Here is a 19818-nt window from a genome sequence, read left to right as displayed (position 1 = left end):
CAGCTTTGGCACCAAAAGAGGATTGTTAGAGCCTATTTTCCTTTTAGCAGCAGGAGTAAGTACTGTAAAGAAACAGGACTCAGTGAGATTGCATGATGCATAAACAGTGTGTAATCCTCTGAATGTGCAGGGAATTATATATGAATGAGGAACAAGAACAAAAATCCAGTTGTTGCTGTTGCAAATGCCTGGCACTGAATACCCAGGTTTGAATTGTCAGTCAGAGATGCCTTTGTCTTCAGAAAAGAACTCTAAAAACATATAGAACATATAGATCTGTATTCAGTGGTTTCAGGCCCACAAGTTTTTTTTTTTTTTTTTTTTTTTTTAAATCAGATAAAATACATTTTTACATTAACAGAATAGTCAGCAGGAAAAAAAAAATATTTATTGGATAGGTTTCTATAAACAATCATGGAATAAACTTAGGACTTTAGTAACTAGGAGTCAGAAGGGAAGGAGAATGGAAAAACATTCTGATATGCACTGTCCTGGAAGTTATACTACAGAATACCAAATTGCATACAGTCAGAAAGTGATATGAAATGATCAGAGACCAGCTTAAAACAAAATTCACTGTTTTTATCCTTCCTTAGGAATGCTTGTGTATATGCAAAGAAAATAGAAATGGAAAAAAATAAAGGATCATATGGACCTTTTTTTTTTTTTCTTTTTGCATTTTTTTTTCTTCTTATTTTCATGGAAATGCTTTTGGGAAGATAGTCAAAAGGTATAATAAAGGGATTAAAAGATGTCTGCACACAGGCATGCATGCATACACATGCAAGCGCACATCCACTTTGTATCTTGGGTTGCAAATTTCTGTTAATTATTTTGAGGAAATAAATTAAACAGAAACTGAAAGATCAGTAGCAGAAGGGTTTTGACAAACATAATACTTGCAGCTGCATTTCTGTTTCTATGAGAGATTTGATTTGACATCTGCTCATGTTAGCATTTGGAAAAGAATAAGGCTTGGCATATGCTACTATGTATTTTCCTCCTACAGAGGACAGAAGTGGCAGGCACCCTGCTATACCTTTTAAATTGTTCCCTTATTGCACAAATTGAAAGAGAAATATTTAAACATACTTCAGAGGTTAATTTATAACAATTAGTTTCTCACTTTAAAGGCACATTTGTTTCCTATTTTTTTAAATCTATAAAAATACAAACCACAAGAGACCAGTAAACCTTTTTAATTCCCTAAAAACAAAAAACCACACACACACACACACACACACACAAAAAAAAAAAAAAAAAAAAAAAAAACCAACAAACACCCATGCTTTTCTAAGGAACTGACTGTATCCAGTGTTTGAAAAAGTACATCATATATCTATTCCTTTCCCTTCTCTGGAAAACAGAGAGAGAACCAGCTCAGGTATGTATTAGGAGACATGCAGGAATTGTTTTATTCCAGTTATTGGTTCCATATGTTGATGGTCATGCTGATGCAAGATGCTGATGGTCTTGCCTGCAGATGCTGTTGAGGTTATACAAACTGGTTATTAAAATGATGTTAATTATGTTATCTAGCAGCAAGCAACAGAACAAGACTTGACTACTGAAACCAGTCAGACACAAACAGAAAAGAGGGTTTGGATTTTTAACAGTGAGGGGCAGATATTTGTCAGCTATGCAGGAGTATGCACTGATCCCTGCCACTGAGCTCCCAACTGAGCCTGCTTATCTCTTGAAATAATGCTTTCTAGCTCAGCACAAGCTTTTAGGGCTTAGCACAGAATTGATGTAGGGATTCCTGTGGTCTTTGTTACAGGTCAGATGAGCTTATATAACCATCTTGTCTGGTCTTTGGCCCTGTGAATCTGTCTGCCAGCTAAACACAGGGTGAGCATACACACCCAGCAAAGGTCCCTCCCATTCTTGTTGCACTGGTTTCAGAGATACAGCTCCAAAATGTTACAACACAGTGTTGTCCAAACAAATATTGGGATTCAGCAATGTGAAACAGGCATATATATCACTAGGCTCTTAAGCACCATAATGCTGCATACAAGAAGACAGCACACTTTCAATTTTTAAATGTAACTGCATAGTAAAAAGTTGTGCTAAACCTCTGCATCTGAGGCAATGTACAGAGAGCTGCTGCAACACAATGGCTGATTGTCTGCACCCCACAGTGGAGCAGCCAAAGTGCTCAGTACCCACCTGGACTCCAGATTTGCTGCTGACTTTCTCTGTCTGCAGAGTACTGAGACAAAAACCACCACATGCAGTGTGAGAAACAGTTCATTTGTTTCAGGAAGGAAGAAGGGATGAAAGAAGGGAAGAAGAGTCAATCTTTTTTTTTTATTATTTTATTATTTTTTTTTTTTTGTAATATAGCCTGAGTTGTTACCAATAAATAAATAAATAAATAAAGGAACATATTGATTTTGAATTATATAATATTTTATTATTTTCATTATTCAAAAACTATCCTTTCTCCAATACAGTGATTTCACCACACAGAACAATGATCTCAATCTAAACAAAGACAGGAACCTGATTTAAATGTGATTGAAAATTCTTGTGTTAACTTCAGAGAACTTTGGATTTACATAATTTGATTTGTTGGCATTTAATGGAATTTGATTTCTGCATGGACCATGCAAGGAAAGAATGCAAGAAGTTTCAGAGAGCAGGCCACTCAAATCTCACTAGTTACTAACTAGGGTTGTTGCAGGAAGCACGGCCAAAAGCACGACAGACACTAGTATGGTCAGATCATGCTCCATTTTGTTACCTGAATAGCCTAAATTTTATAGTGAACTTAACAGGGGCAGATAGTGTTTCACACAAGATTATTGGTCAAATGCACTCAGACAAACAACTACAAGAAAACAACCCCTTTGTGATTAGCAGTCACGTAGACCTTGTCCTTGAAGCCAGCTGCTGGTAACAATATTTTTCTAAATTCCTCAATTGGGCGATGTGAGAACACTGTCATGGGAACTTCTCATAGTTGCCCTGGTAGCTTGGTTTGCTCAGCTGCAGCAAGCCATGGGATCTATGCTGTTTCAAAATTCCCTCAACACTAGGGTGATAGAACACAATATGCAAAAAATTGCCAAAGGCTCATGGAAAATTGCTGACTATTGTGCAGAAAACTATGTGCCTCCACAGAGGAGAAGAGACAACATTGGTTGACTATGTATAGGGTATTTAAACAGGTAGAATCATGAAAGACAAACTCTTTTATGATGAGCTCAGTTACCACTGCAGTGGTAGAAAACTTTCTCCACAGACAGAGATAGGAAAAAATTTAAGAGGTGTATGAGTCTTGTTACCAGACTAAATAGTCAAGGTTGGTCATGCACAGGCTAGAAGACTCAGTTATCAGAATTTATTTTTCTACCCAGATTTATTCTGTTTTCACTGAGGCCAGACATTTATTCTTATTGTTGTTTGACCTAGGAGATTATCTGCACTCTCAAGTTTCTCTGTATAATTGGATATTAGTTTTACCACTTTTAGTTCATTCAGAATCACCAGTGACTTGTGTTTTCCTGCTCTTAATGTGACAGATAACAAGGACAATAGAAAGCACTCTGTGACAGATGCAACCTTGTTGGCATCTGCAGGTGCAAACATATTTTCAGTTTAGCATGCTAAAGGGCATCAGTTCAGAGCCTTAGGTGGTTTGGAACATATGCTGCTGATGAAAATAATAAGAAATAAGTATTTTGAAGATACTTGTGCATGTGAATGTGTATGGAACATTTAACTCCTTGAACACTGAGGGGAAATGTCTAGACTGTGTCAAAGTAATAGAATGCTTGTGATGATAAAAATAAGCCTGCCAGAAGTCCTCTTATGAGCAAAATGCATTAGTGTTCTTGTACACTGCTACAGCACATAATGTTTTCTCTTTCAGCTTCTTTAGAAGACAATTGCCCTTGATATCATGGTGATATTTCAACACTTCTTTATGGCCTTTACCCAGACCCCTATTATTAAACATTTCTTCTTCATTAATAATTGATGTCTGTGTTTAAGGCTTCCGTTTGGAAATATCTCTCAAATCTACTTTATTAGATTTTGAGTAAATGTTCCCCAAATCTCCTCAGCATTTTGTTAAAAATGAATGTCATATATCTTTTGATAAAACCTACGGAGTTAAGTGCCTAATAAAATACTACATGACTAAAATGACTATTAATATTTTAGCATTATGCTGAAGTATGAGTGTTCTCCCAGCAAAGGTATGAATCACTGGTTTTTCATTTCTTTAATTCTTTATTAATTGGTACTTGAGGCAATAAACCATAACATATAACTTTGGCTCCAGATAAGGTTTAATGAGTGCCTGACCTTTGCTTGGATAATTCTCTGTCAGTGAACCAATTCAGAATAACCCTTTGAAGCTTGAATTTCTGTATTGAATGCTGCTTGCTTTTCACTGTCCTTGACTTAAATGGACAGTGCAGAAAGTTGGCTTTTTATCTAAAAAAAAAAAAAAAAAAAAAAGAAAAAAAGTCTCCCATAAAGAAAGCTGCCTTTTAAATGACTCATTTAGTGGATTTTTTTCTCTGTTTCATTAATTACTTTGCAGTAGAACAGAAGTCTGATTATAGCTGGAGCTGAGGACTATCTATCCTAACATAACTGAGTTATATAGCCTACTAAGTCGTCATAATCTGCATGATGGCTCTTCTGACTAAACATACATCATGCGTACAGATACACAGCAAAAAATCTAGCAAAGTCCTGATTCTCTTAAAGTCACAGGGCGCATAGCTAGAGAAACTAGAAAAGTTATTACTTACATGAAATAGTATATTTTGTAGGGGACCTGAATAGGTTTGTTAACTTCCATGTAACTCTAAAATAATGCTGATACAGGTTTGAATTCTCAGGTCTTCTGAGAACATGTTTTCCCAGAGGAATCTCCAGTACTTTCTAGTTCTGGCTGAAATTTGAAATACTATGAGAAAAATCACTCATGTTTTAAATTGGGATTTATGTTCTCTCTTCCTCTGTGAACCCCAGTGTGTATCTAGGCATGAAAAATGGACACATGACCCAATTTATTCTGACTTTAAAATATTTAATGATTTTAGACACTATTGAAAGATTGAGTAACGTATTCTGTGTTTTAAAATATCACATTTCTTGGGGTAGTTTCTCTTGCCGGTAGCACCTCTTTACAAATCTTTCAGTAGAATTAGCCTAGTCCTTGGGCACTGAACATACGTGGAGGAGACTAAATTAAATACGTTCTTTGATCTTTGGCAGGTATATGAATTAAGAGCAGACACCTCTTAAAACAGTGTCATACACATTGGCCAGTGTCATCAGTGTGTACATTATATTCTTTACCAAAAAATCTGTTTCTGTGTATATAAAATAATTAAATATTCATTGGAGCAGGGGTTGGTACCTGAGTCTCATGCTTTTGAGCAATTTTAACCCTTGACAACAAATATTGAATTAATGAATACAAAATATAAAAACTTCACTTCAAAATTTTTATACTGCCAGTGTTTTAAATATATTCTGGGCTTCAAATCTCATCTTTCAGTCAGAAAATATGAAACTAACAATCAAGGATTTCCATACAAAGGAGAGGCTATTCCCGTCCTTTTATGAAAGCAGATAATTAACACATGTTGAAATAATATCGTCATATCTGTATGGTATCAGGTCAAATTTGCAAATCTGGCTTGAATATTAAAATATTTCTGGTCTTCAATGTCAAAACAACTTTTTGTGTATTTGTATTATTTTCAAAATTCTATACTTAACTATTTGTTGCAAATAATTCACATATTTGTACATTCACAAGTAATTTTAGGTGAATTATTCAGTCAAACACTCTGAAAAGAAAACAATAATAGTCCTAATTACATGTTTAAATCAACATGTGCTTCAGTGTTTTGCTGAAACTTGTGCCCCAGGCCCTGGCCTCATCATTTGCACAAGCTGATTCAAAAGATTTGAGAATTTTTACCTGTAAAATCTGCCAGTTCCCTTGTGGAGTTCAGCCTGTATGAAGATTTGGACTCATTCTTCACAATGAATATGCCAATTGCAAATAAAAGATATCAGGGCTAACAGAAGCAACCTAGAAAGGAAAAATAGATCTAACTGCTTACAGCTAACAGCATAAACCTAGGGAAACAAGCTGCCTCACCATGGTTAAGAGACTCCACTCCAGTGAACAGAATTAATTAAGTTCATTTCCATGCAGGACTGCCCTTGGTCCACAGAGAGTCAAAGGGCAGTTGAAGAGTATAATTACTTGTGTTAAAGAGAAAATGGCAATGAGAGTTAGCCCAGCCTCACAATGTGATTTAAAAGAACAGCATGCCTTTATTGTATTTTTAGTTTGATGTGGGTGAATTACAAAGCAGGGTAAAAAAGCTCTGTGTGAAACAGTACTTACCAGATATAAATGGAAACACTCATTCAAGTTCTTCATTCAAAATAGTGAAGAGAGAAAATAAAAAAAAAAAAAAGAGAAAAAAAAAAAGAAAAGAAAAGCAACAAAAAGCAAAACAACCTTGCCCTTCTGATAACGTCCTGCAGTATGAACAAATGTCATCAATTACTGTTTCCTTGAGGCTGTCATGAGAATAAAAAAAAACTTTAAAGTAAGAATTGCTAATTAAAACCTACTAGAAAATATTAGATGCTGTGTCCATTCATTCCCTTTGATCCAGTGTGCACTGATTCTTCTCCATTTTTATCTACTCTTTGCTGCACTGTTCAACAAAGTGTTAACAGCCCAACTAACTTTGACTACAGACTCCATATCCCTCCAGGCCTTTTTCAAAGCGTGTATAGGAACATATATTTTTGCTGCCAGATAATTGCCAAATTTCTATGGCATTTTTTTTTCCTGTTCACTTTGATATCTGGAATCATTTAATACAGTTTGGAAAAAAAATAATACTTTTTTACCTTATCAAATTATATAAATGTGCTGAGAGACAGGTATTCTCATTTTCTGTTGTTGGTACATGTCAAATAAACCAGAGACATTGGATGGAAAGAGCTCGAGCTATGGTATTCATTCCATTCCCATAACCTGTTTCTGTCCACCTCCCTATACCTGGGGTGTAGAAGGATTCAAAAAGATTTTTAAAAAGAATTTACCACAAATGAGCACAATGCCACTGTTATTTTTATTAATATGTTCTCTATAGCCTATAAATATTTCAGTACCACAAGAAGGTTGAAGTCCTTCATGTGTCCTTCTGGCTTGAGCAGATCTCAGTATGCTGGAGGAGATTGCCAGATAACTGATGCTAGATTGTTGTGGCTTAACCTAGCAAGCAGCTAAGTACCACACAGCCATTTGCTCTTACCATCCCTCCACCCTGAGTGGGATGGGGGAGAGAATAATTAAAAAAAAAAAAAAAAGAAGTAAAAACTCATGGGCTCATGGATTGAGATGACAGTTAAGACAGTTTAATGGGACAAAGAAACAAGGGATAGTAATAATAACAATAATAAAAGAATATACAAAGCAAGTGATGCACAATGCAATTTCTCAACACCCATGCCCAGACCATCCCCAAGCAGTGGCTGTGCCTCCTGCCCAACTCCAGTTGGCCAAGGAAGGTGATGGAGTCCCCATCCTTGGAGATATTTAAGAGATATGGATGTGGTGTTTAGGGTCTTGGTTTAGTGCTTGGTTTAGTGGTGGACTTGTAGTGTTAGATGGATAGTTGGACTTGATCTAAAAGGTGTTTTCCAACCTAAATGATTCCATGATTCTATGATTTTAGCAGTTTCCCAAAAAAGTTATCTGAATCTCCATTAGCTTTTATTTATTTATTTATTTTTTAATCACTTCCAAAGAGGTTATATTTATATAAAATATAAACTGTATCAAAGTATGGCCAATTGCTATCCTCTCATTGTGCTGGAGGTAGCTACTATAGTTGGATACAGGTACCATATCAGGACTATGTTTATGCCCTGTTAATGTAGTGTAAATCCAGTGTCCTGATGGGACTGAGATTCACCTCTTTGGTTTAAGGTCAGGCAATTATATACTGAAGTAGTGTTTTCTCCAGCTTATTGTGTTACCACTGTAATGCAGGCATCTGAGCTTAAAGCTGTGTCCTAACTCAGAATTCAAATTCAGGGCCTTTTCTTTGTGAATAAGTTTTACCTAATTTAGTTCCTCTATTAAATGTATACAAGACCATGTAATTGTATAAGGAATTCTCTAATGCCTTTTTTCTTTCCCTACTCTTTCATGAGATATATTTCTGTTAAATGTTGTTCAGTGAATATATGTTGACAAAGCTGATATTGTAAAATGAGAAATGAGATAAAAGAGCAAGCCTACACCAGAACCTATAAAACTCCAAAGAATTCCAGTTTGTTGAGCTACAGATATTAAAAGAAACAACAACAAAATATTTACCTCCCCTCAAAAAGAAAAAAAAAAGGTAAAAGGGTAAAGATGCAGAAGAGCATATCAGTTGGAAATTGTTCAAAGTGAAAGCTAAACTTGACAGTATAGACAAAGCAGTTTTAATGGCTAAATTAGCTGTGTAGCAAAAAAAAAAAAAAAAAAAAAAAAAGATAAGAGCAGCCTTCAAAAAGTCACAATGATTTTAAAAATATTGAAAAGAAGAAAGAGAAAAGTAAATGAAACATGAAACTTGTGCTTCAAATTGTATAGGTGAATAAGAAAAATGTTAGTGACAATATAATATGTAATTATGTGACAATATTCATAGACTGGGACAGTTTAAAACAAAATTAATGGAACAATTCACAAACATACAAATCATTTATTTGTTTATTTGTATTGAGTCTTCTTTGAAGGGAAGGAAGGAAGGAAGGAAGGAAGGAAGGAAGGAAGGAAGGAAGGAAGGAAGGAAGGAAGGAAGGAAGGAAGGGAGGGAGGGAGGGAGGGAGGGAGGGAGGAAGCGAGAAAAGGAAGGAAGGGATGGAAGAGGGAAGAAAGAAAGAAAAGAGGAAGGAAAGAAGGAAGGGATGGAAGAGGGAAGGAAGGAAGAAAAGAGGAAGGAAAGAAGGGAAGGAGGGAGGAAGGAATCTGAACAGGTTTTTGTGACTGGAAAAAGACAGGGTTGTTTATGCAGTTACTTATATAGTATTACATCTTATGGCCAGATAATCTTCCACAAGGGCCTCTCTCACATTTTATTGAAGAAGGCCACAGACTGCTAGATTTGTGACTTTGACGTCTCAAGACATTCTCCCTCATACTGGGTTACCATAGTATAAAAAAGAGCTTTCTGCAGTGAAGGAAAGCTTCAAACAAACATACAAACAAACAAGCAAATAAATAAAAACACTATCCATTTATGTGTATATGTAACCTGTAAAGTTATGTAACCTGTAGCAGGTATTTTCCTTGTTTGATATTCTATATCCATCTGGGAACATCCACTACCCAAATACTGGCAGGGAGAAGATAGGCTGAACCCCATCCAACCTCAAGACTGGACATTCCTCTCTATTAGCAGAGTGCCTGACTTTCAGCAGGTTTATGAAAAATTTGTTCTCACATGTCTTTGTAGCCCTTTCACTACCAGTGAGAATGACAATTTCCTAGCACCAGGATCACCTTCTGAGGAGGTTTCAAGTTGCCCATGTGACATTCTCAGGGAGCTACGTTCTGTGGCTCAGCAAATAGGTAATGGCAAAAGCCTTTTGAAAAATATTTGGAGCAGGATGTTTCTTATGTTTCCTCCTTTAGGCTATGGAGAAACCATAGAGAGACAAGCTCTCTAGTTCAGGCCCAAAAGATTGCCTGACATTGTAACCACAGACTAACCTGATAATGAAATGATGTGAGTACTCCCATAGAAACGTTTTAATTTATTTGATGTTTGAGGTTTTAGAAATGTCAGCAGGTAGTTTATGACTAAAAATTAGAAAACATAGATAACTCCAATTTAGTAAATTAAGAATTTAATTTTTAGTAAATTAAGAAACAAAGAATTTAAACAAATTTCCAGTAGTTAACACTATCATTCATTTCAGTTCACTAAGGTGATTCCACTGTTCCCACCTCAGTACAATGCATAGACAGTGAGAGTATAAGTCAGTCTACACAGATGGTTACAAAATGTGGCTGAAGTGTATCTTGCAGTTCAGATTTATCTGGGAGGAATCTAATTCCCAAAGAATCATGTATGGTATATGGAATCCTTAAAAAGACCTTATTTTGTTAAAATACCAAAGTTGTAGGGCAGCTCTATGTTAAAGAGCATCTCCTGTGTTTCAGGCCACCAGATAATCTACCCATGTTAACCTCAGTTTTCTCCCTCAACAACAAGTGTACAACCTTTCTGTATCTGACAAGATATTCATTCTGTTCCACAGAGGTACTGCATTATTATGAACTGTTGCTCTCTGCAAGATGTAGCACGTTTATATAACATCCAGTTTATAGAATGAGCATATGTTTTTATTAATCACTTGTTATGGGTTTTTAAGTTTGTCCTAATACCTCCACTGTGGGATCATTTTTCTTCATTGGTCCATGATACGGTTACTGGAAGTCCTGTAAAGCTGTCTTTCAGCCACTGCCATCACCTATGAAAGAGTTTGTGCATTTTCACAGAATCACAGAATCACAGAATTTCTAGGTTGGAAGAGACCTCAGGATCATCGAGTCCAACATCTAACCTAACACTAACAGTCCCCACTAAACCATATCCCTAAGCTCTACATCTAAACGTCTTTTGAAGACTTCCAGGGATGGTGACTCCACCACCTCCCTGGGCAGCCCGTTCCAGTGCCTAACAACCCTTTCAGTAAAGAAGTTCTTCCTAACATCTAACCTAAAACTCCCCTGGCGCAACTTTAGCCCATTCCCCCTCGTCCTGTCACCAGGCACATGGGAGAACAGGCCAACCCCCACCTCTCTACAGCCTCCTTTAAGGTATCTGTAGAGTGCGATAAGGTCGCCCCTGAGCCTCCTCTTCTCCACGCTGAACAAGCCCAGCTCCTTCAGCTGCTCCTTGTAGGACTTGTTCTCCACTTGTTTTCTTTTACTGCAATGGCTGCTAATCTTAATTTGTCTTTGCTTTCAACTACGATTAGATTTCACACCCTTCAGCCTTCTGGTATTTTCTGGGTATTGCTGGATAACTTCTAAATATTAACAGAAGATGGCCAGTGTGAAACTAGTCTTATATTTGTGTGCCTAGCTAAGTAGATTTGTTTGTTTTCCAGAAAACATTTTGAATGTGTTTTCTGAATTTATTTATTTCTGTTTGTTTGTTTGTTTTTCTCCAAATTTTTATAACTTTCATTAAATGCATAGATGTCTGAGCAGTAAATGCAAGTTGTCCAAATTTATTTATTTTTTCTTTTGGAATCTAGAAAAAAAATCACATTAGCTAATATGTACATTAGCTAGTATAATAATCATTCTTAAGATCAGAAAAGAAACACTGATGAAATAATTAGGAATGTTTCTTTTCCAGAGGTTTTAATTATTTGAGTTTAAAATCATAGAGAGAAATAGATATACACACAAGGCTTTATGTTCAACTCTTCAGTTTGTATATCCAGCTATATCAAGTTGCACTTTTTGCTATAGATTTCTAGTTTCTCCTTTGCCAGTAGCAGTATCAATGATTTCCATCTGAAAGTTTATTCAGGATCAAGTCTATATGGGAAATAGCACAATATTTTTGTATTATCACTATCTGAACAAGATGTCTTTTCAACCTCTTTCCTAATCTTAAAGATACTGGGAACCTCAGATCCTTTTTACATCTCAAAAACCCTAAGCTCTTACATCAAGTATATGGAGTTCAAAATTGAAACTTTATAGTTAGCGATAACAGACATTTTGCCTAGCAGGTATGTCAGCTCAGTGCAAGTTTTCACATACCTGATTTGTCTTTGTCTCAGAAACTGTTTCAGATTCATCCTCCTTGAGGCTGATGAGCTATTCACTGTTATTTCCACCAGGATTTCAGACTATATCCTGAAATGTCTTGAAAAAAAATTCCTTAGTGACTTCAACTCATTTTTGGAAATTGGGTCATTTTGTCTTCCCATGCCTTCAAATAATCAGTTAAAGAAAGAATAAAATAAAATAAAATAAAATAAAATAAAATAAAATAAAATAAAATAAAATAAAATAAAATAAAATAAAATAAAATAAAATAAAATAAAAATAAACACTAAAAAAAAATCAACATCAGAAGAAATACACCAAACTCTGTTATCACAAGCCTATCATCAGTCTTCAACAGCATCAATTTAATTTTTCACAGGGAAAACTTAGTATCTTGGGAGAGTTCATAATAGTTTTGACACACTTTTTAAAATCAACAATTCAAGATTTTCACTATATATTTAACAATCTGGTGATTGTCACCAGAAGACCATAGGACAATTGTAAAATGGGTCATTCAAATGGAAAAAGATGAACATTTTTGTAACATAAATATTGTCAACATGTAATGGAATTTCATAATTTATTCCTGGATTTCTTAAAGAATGACACATATGATGGAAATTTTAGATTCTGATTAAACAATTTTCTAGAAAGGAAATTCTTTTTTAAAGTTCATTCATACAATAATTAGAAATCAGTTTTTCAAACCTTTATTTTGGTAAATTTGGCAAATATTATTTTGCAGGAAATGTAACTATGTGTTATTTTATTTTCTCCACAAAATAATATTTTAGTATTTCAAAATAATGACATCCTATCTTGTATTTAAAAATAGATTGTTTTTGTTGTCATAATAAAGCAGTATAAAAGGGCAGACACAAAGTGAAATGTTTTTCTTTGATGAAATGGAAAGTTTACATTAACTTTACAAACAGTATTCTTCCAGGATTTAGTTTATTTATATTTATATTTATATTTATATTTATATTTATATTTATATTTATATTTATATTTATATTTATATTTATATTTATATTTATATTTATATTTATATTTAGTTTATATTAATTATATTGAAGATCATGTATATTAATTGGCTGAAAGAAGTTTGTGGATGTGCTAGTGTACAAAAGAGCCTTTGAATAATCACAGAGTGGTTAGCTTGACACCAGCCATGGGCAAAAGAATGGAGACTGAGACATGGGATTTTGTTGTTAGAACACTAAAAGACTGATATATAATTGATATTACTCAACATGATCTCTAGTACTCATATTTAGAACAATAATGGGGATGGATGCATGTGTTGTATGGAGGTATGAAGAAGAAGCACGAACGTTGGAGGTGGTGTAACAGAAGTATTATGTACAAATGGATAATCAAACTGGTCTTTACTGGACAAACAATTTGCAAGTGCAAGTAACTTCAGGCTCAGTTTAGCTAATTTAACAATCTAAGTAGCAGTTGTGCATCTGTGTCAGCTTCCTTGACATCTAAATGGTTTAAATTACAGTGAAAATAACCATAGGAAAAAAAAAAAAAGTGTCCAAAATTTACAAAATTAAAACTGTAAGAAGGCTTGTACCCTCAAACAAATTATTATAGATATGTCTCCTACTTTTAGATAATGATAGGAAAAATTTCCTCACACTTTTTTCCTATACCCCTATACCTTTTCCTATTTCTTGCACTGCTGATCTGAAAATAATTCTCCTATTCCCTCAGAAAAGTGAGATAACTTTCAGATATATGCCTGATGGTACAAAGAACAACCACCTTCAGCTTTATCACTTTCTCAAAATTTGAGGTTATTTAACTATAATGCAGGTATCGCCGGCTATGCATAGATAATACTAATCTGTATCAGTGGGTTAATCCCTGATTTTAAAATAGATTGTAACTAATTGCAAGATGAAATGCAGGAAAAAAAAAAAGAAAATAGACAAAAAACAATCCTCTTTGAGTTTTTGTTACTAACCCATGATCTTATGTTCTTCTTGCATAAGACTATCAGAATCATGTTTGCTGCTTATTTGGTAGTGTCCATGTGACAGAAAAATGTAGTGTAGAAAAATAATTTCTTCATTTTTTTTTTTTTTTTTTATATTTAAAAATTATTATGAAATCATTATGAGTTGTCTTTGCCATACAGGACACTTTATTTTATCCATTTTTTTTCTTTCTTTTTTTTTTTCTTTCTTTTTTTTTTCTTTTTCTTTTTCTCTTCATCAGCTCCTTGAGAACTCTCACAGCTAGAACCAACCAAACAATATCTTATCTCATTAGAGTAACTCACAGAAAATGAGAAAGATGTCAGTCTTTGTCTGATTTTCTTTACAGCAGTGTGTAGTAAAAGTGTAATTTTATTTATTTTATTCATATTTGTGTAGGCTGGGAGTAACATATCTATCAAACTTTATGTGAGTGACCTTTGGATGTGAAATATTTTCCACAACCACTGTCCCCCAAATTAATAAGAAATTATACAGCTGATATAGGAATGTATTAGATGGGTTCAGAAATACCTAAGAACAACAACAAAAACCCACATTTATACTAGTGCCTATATAACTCTACCTCTCTCCCCAACACACACACTTTCTATCATTTGTTCCTTTCTGACACTTTTTATTGTCCATCTTAATCATTTTATGACTTTGATTTCTCTGTCTGCAATTTTGAGCAACAAGGATATTTTCCGTTTTTTTTTTGTTTGTTTGTTTGTTTTTGTATAATTATTATTTACTTGTTTATTTTTGTTTATTTATTTAAATGAAATTTAACAGGCATGTGGTATTCAGTGAACCAGAGAAGGCAATATATATAGAAATATACACACACACACATATATATATACATATCTCTATAGCTCCAGTAACTTGTTTATGTGCAAATAATTAACAAAATTATTTCTTTTGGAACTTATTTGCAGGTTAAATTATCATAGTTTAAACCAAGTCAGGATAAAAGTTATAAATTATCATAGTTTAAACCAAGTCAGGATAAAAGTTATGTGATTTCTTAGCAACATGTAATTAACCAGCAATTAGTGATCGATGCATTCAGAATCAATACCAGCAATTCAACAGATAAATTACAATACTAAACCCTTACTAAATGTTAACATATAACATATAATCACACATTTCTGAACAGCTTTCTATGGTTGATTCTATAAAATTCTAATTGTACCCATGTCCTCCAGACTGCCTACTTTGAATTACATGCACCCCCACCCGAAAGGAAATTTTGCATAACTACAACAAGTTATTGCACTCTGTACACACCCCACAAGTTGCTCATGATATCCAACAAGGAGGCTGCTCCATCCAGCCTTGTGAGACGTTGTGATACACTGGGGACAATTTTTGGCAATGGCAAACCTGGTTTTGGCTGCAAATGCCATCTTAGACAGTTTTGGGTGTTCTGATCTGAACGGTGTGCACTCATGTGCCTGTCTCAGCAGCTGAGCCTCTCCAGTCCTTTCTGCCAAGCTTGGCCAATGTGAACACCCTGCAGACCCCAGAGGGACACTGGTTCTCAGAGTAGGGACATGCACAGAACCAGGACCTTGAAGGATGACTGAGGAAAGAGACTGACAGAAAGTATATGCAAAATGCTTTGAACAAATGCTAAAGTGATACTGCAGAACCTGTTTGCCTAGCCATTGACCATTTTAGTACCATTTCTTCAAAACAGATCTTGAAATCTCATTGCCAATCACTGTCCTCTGTTGCATTGATAATTCTATGGCTGAGTTGTTCTTATAATTACCCTTTACCAAAACAGCCTAGTGTGGCAAAGCAGTTGATCACTTTTGAATAAATTAACGTTGACCCTGTTAATTGCTAATGCTAGCTCCAGTCCTCTACATAAATCTCTCTCTCTCAGAAATCATTGTTTAAATTAGTTTAAATTCTATGTTTATTAGCATTAGTGTTCATTGAGCTTAATAGCAAAGACAACAGACAATAAATATTAAACTTGTCTAGAGGTAAATATTAAAATACTAGTTTTGACTTAGTAATGCCTTCTGTTTCGTAATTTGCTGAAACTCCAACAAATCAAAATATTTATTGTCTAAATTTGTGTCACATGTGGACATATTTTAGCAAATTTTAGCTCAAAAAGATCATCTCTATTCCCTGGCTGTGAAGGAGAATGTGGAAAGATGCTTTGGTATTACCAAGATTTACCAAGACTTGTAAGGACAATAAATAGTTGGGTTAGGAATCTAAAGGGAAAAATATTTAAATGAAACGTAAGTGTTATTGGCCTTAATTAAAAGTTAAGGAGTCTGAACCACAGACAGTTTTAACTCTGCACACATTCCCTTAGAATAAGTGGAGACATAGATCTTTTTCTTATTTTGTTGGAAGTAGAACTAAAGGTTTGAGGAAACAAGGCTAGGTTGTGGATGGCTAGGCTCAATGATTAAAGCAGGGCTAGAGTCAAGAGTGGGGAACAGAGATAGTTATTATTGTCAGGGGAAGCCAAAAACAAGAATTAGAGTTGCACCTGGTGAAGAATGAAGGATGAAAATAAGACAGGGCCAAAACTAATAGGCTGAAGAGAAGTATGGTCAGATGCTATATAAAACTTCTAAGGAAACTAATGAGAAACTAATGGAAACTATGACTCAAGATGAGGAAGAGGTTTAGAACAATCCTAAATAAAAACATTTTGATTTTTATTAATTAAATTGAAAATAAAATTCACTTAAACATGAATTTTAAGGAAAACAGCATCCAATAGGAATGGGAAATATCAAAGATTTTGACATATTTTAAAATATTTTGGAATAATTTTTGAAATATTTTTGGGGCATTTGTTGAATAAGCCAAGGAAAGGTAGGCATAAATACATAAAATCTTATGAAGGAAACACGTTTTCCTGGGGGTAGGAAAAGCCCATCTGAGAGTAAGGTATCTATTCTGGTTCTTTTTCCCATTTGAAAGCATTGAAACCAGAACATGGCTTAGTCACTATTGTACAGCATGTTCTATGGGAACGGAAAATTTCTTGCTGATGGATATATCTTTGTGCACTTTGCGTAAGCAAACAGGAAAATGATGGAAACTAGGGAAGCTCAGAATTCTAGTCCATTTGAGAAAAATGTTTTGTTATGGATATATCTTTGTGCACTTTGCGTAAGCAAACAGGAAAATGATGGAAACTAGGGAAGCTCAGAATTCTAGTCCATTTGAGAAAAATGTTTTGTTCATCTCATATATTGTTCCAGTTTCCTGAACTACTGAGTCAGAAGTAAACTGAGAGAAAGCCACATACTAGAGAACAGTTTTCTAGCCAGGTATGTTGCACGTGTGTATGGGACAAGCTATCTAGTGAATTTTTAATTATTTAATGCAAAGTGGCATGGCCACTTTTAATGCAAAGTATTGGATGTAATAATTATTGCTGTGAAGTGGGGAAAGGTTCAACCTTCTTCAAATGAACCCACCCTCACTTGACCCCGGCTAATGCCTCCTGTGAGGTACTCGCTTGACGTCACTCGCTTGAAATCTCTGGAGAATGTTGACCATTTGGCAAAGGGTAGTAGCTCTTCTTCCTGCAATCTGAAGGTAGGAGCCAACCTTGAAAAAGTGCTCAAGGTTGTCTAGTGCCTTCAGCCAAAATTCACAAATAATTTTTCAATGATTAAACTGATATCTGTAGTAAGTAGAACATTTTCTAAAAATTTGTCTGACCTGAATTACAGTATCTTTTGGGGAGCTGACAATACTATGCATTAAATAATGTATTTTATTGGAAAATACATCTAGAAGAAAGATTCTGTCTATAAACTTTAACAACATAATTATGAATATTCTCTTAATTAAGGAGATATTGCTTTGTATATTACCAGTGAAATGCATCAACTGTTCTTTGCTGAAGTATAAGATATGTTAGAAAGAAATTCTATACAAAAACTTCAGGGCTTAGCTAATTAGAACAATGACAGTTCTATGCACCATAGAAAGTTGTGTTTTTGGAAATACTAGACAAGTAAATTTTTTTTTTTTAAATCACTTAAAACAAGCAAAGAAAATGTTAAGTATCATAAAATCTTAAAAAAAATAACAAATTCTGACAATATGCAGTATATGTCCCATCAACAATCCTGTAGGCTTTTAAAGTACGAACATGGAATAGAATCTGTTTTTCATATTGCGAAAACACAGGCTTAAAAACACTCTTTACAAGAAACCAACCTTGGGTTTCAGTCCTTTCCTCTGTATTTGGCCAAAGAGTGCAGTTTGTGCATAAACCAATCATATAATCTTAATCTGTCTAGAGGCGTAGTTTAAATAAAAGGGGTATAGATCTGACTAACATGGATGAGGCAGAGGGAAACTGCATTGAGATGTTGATTTTTTGTCTGATCATGTAATTGTCAAATTTACCATATGGGTCATGTCAATATAGAACTTAGAAAAAGGCTGGAAACCAGAAAGATTGTTCTTTTGTATTTGCTTATTGCTAAATTGACCATTAAAAAGGGTATCAAGAGTGGAAAATTGTGAACTTCAGTTACAACAGTCCAAAATAAAGTATTTGGCTTTCTTCCTCCTTTCCCTGAGATATTTATTAGATTATTTAGATACAAATCTACTCCTTTTTATAAAATTTAAGTTGATTTTAAATGAAAAAATGTCTTTTAGAATAGAAATGTTGGCATTTGTCAAATGGACCATGTCTTATAAAAATTCTAGTATTTTTGATGATTCTAAATGACAGTTCTGTCCAGACATTTCTTTTTTCTTCTTTTTTTGTTTCTTTTTTTTTTTCCTTTTTTTTCTTTTTCTCTTTTTCTAAAAATCCAAGTGAGGCTTTACCTACTGTGGCTTTAGTAGCAAAGAGGAAAGACTCTTGGTAGTCATTGAAAATAAATGCAGGGGCAAAAGATATTTGACTTAGGTAACTAGGGGTGTTGGAATGAGTGGGAAGTGGGAATTCTTGCTTACATGGAATAATAGCCACATGCCACATTTAAACAAAATGTAAACAAAATACATCTAAGTAGACGCATCTAATGCATCTAAGAGCAAGGGAGTCCAAACAATACAAAACAAAACAAGCAAAACCAAACCAACCAACCAAACAAACAAAACAACAAAAACAAAAAACAACACAAAACAGGTATGAGATATCCAAAAAAGAGGGAGGAAATCTGTATCAAGTGATCAAGTGCTATCAGATTAAAGTTAAAAGAATATATTTTCTTCTTCTTCTCCAAAGTTATCTGGGTTAGCTGGTCACAGGACACCTTTATTTATCTTTGTATTTAACATGGATCAAACAATTCCACTAAAAAGCCTGAAAATCACAGGAAATATTCTAAGGTTATGGAAAATTCAGGCAGAAAAGAATATTTCTTTATCTTGTTTTTTTTTCAATCTCTTATAGCAAGAACAACTCTAATTCCATCCTTAAACTTCTCAAAAAAATGTAAATATTATAAAGCAGAGATTTTTTCATGGACATGTTCAAAAACACATTTTTAAAAAAATATTAAATATTTTTATGATTTTTTACATTTAGATATTATAGTCATAATAAAAGATTAATTGTCCATTGACTGTAACCCCAGTAACTGCTGCTTGAATTATTTTGGAACAGCCCCAGTATGCATGCACTAGCTGAAATTTGCACATGCAAATAAGCTGCATTCTAAATTCTTTAATTAGTTGTTGATTTAGAAGCTGCTGACTGAGATATTCTCTGATTCCATCTACTCTGACATTTACTAACTCATTACACTTTAAAGAAGGCACTGAGACAAAAGGATAAATAAGTTTCTTAAGAACTAGATGAAATACAACTTCAGTTTTCAGGACAGCTTTAATATATATTTTTTATGACAACAGCAAATACAGTTTAAAGTGAAAAAGAAAAAATACTCAAAATGATTTTCTCACCTGAATTTGTAATAATTGCTCTCCCCTACTTGTTTGGTTCATAAA

Source organism: Anas acuta, chromosome 2 (genome assembly GCF_963932015.1).
Source record: "Anas acuta chromosome 2, bAnaAcu1.1, whole genome shotgun sequence".
NCBI classification, from domain to species: Eukaryota; Metazoa; Chordata; class Aves; order Anseriformes; family Anatidae; genus Anas; species Anas acuta.
The sequence above is the reverse complement of the archived record's forward strand: the minus strand, read 5'-3'. Positions refer to the sequence as shown.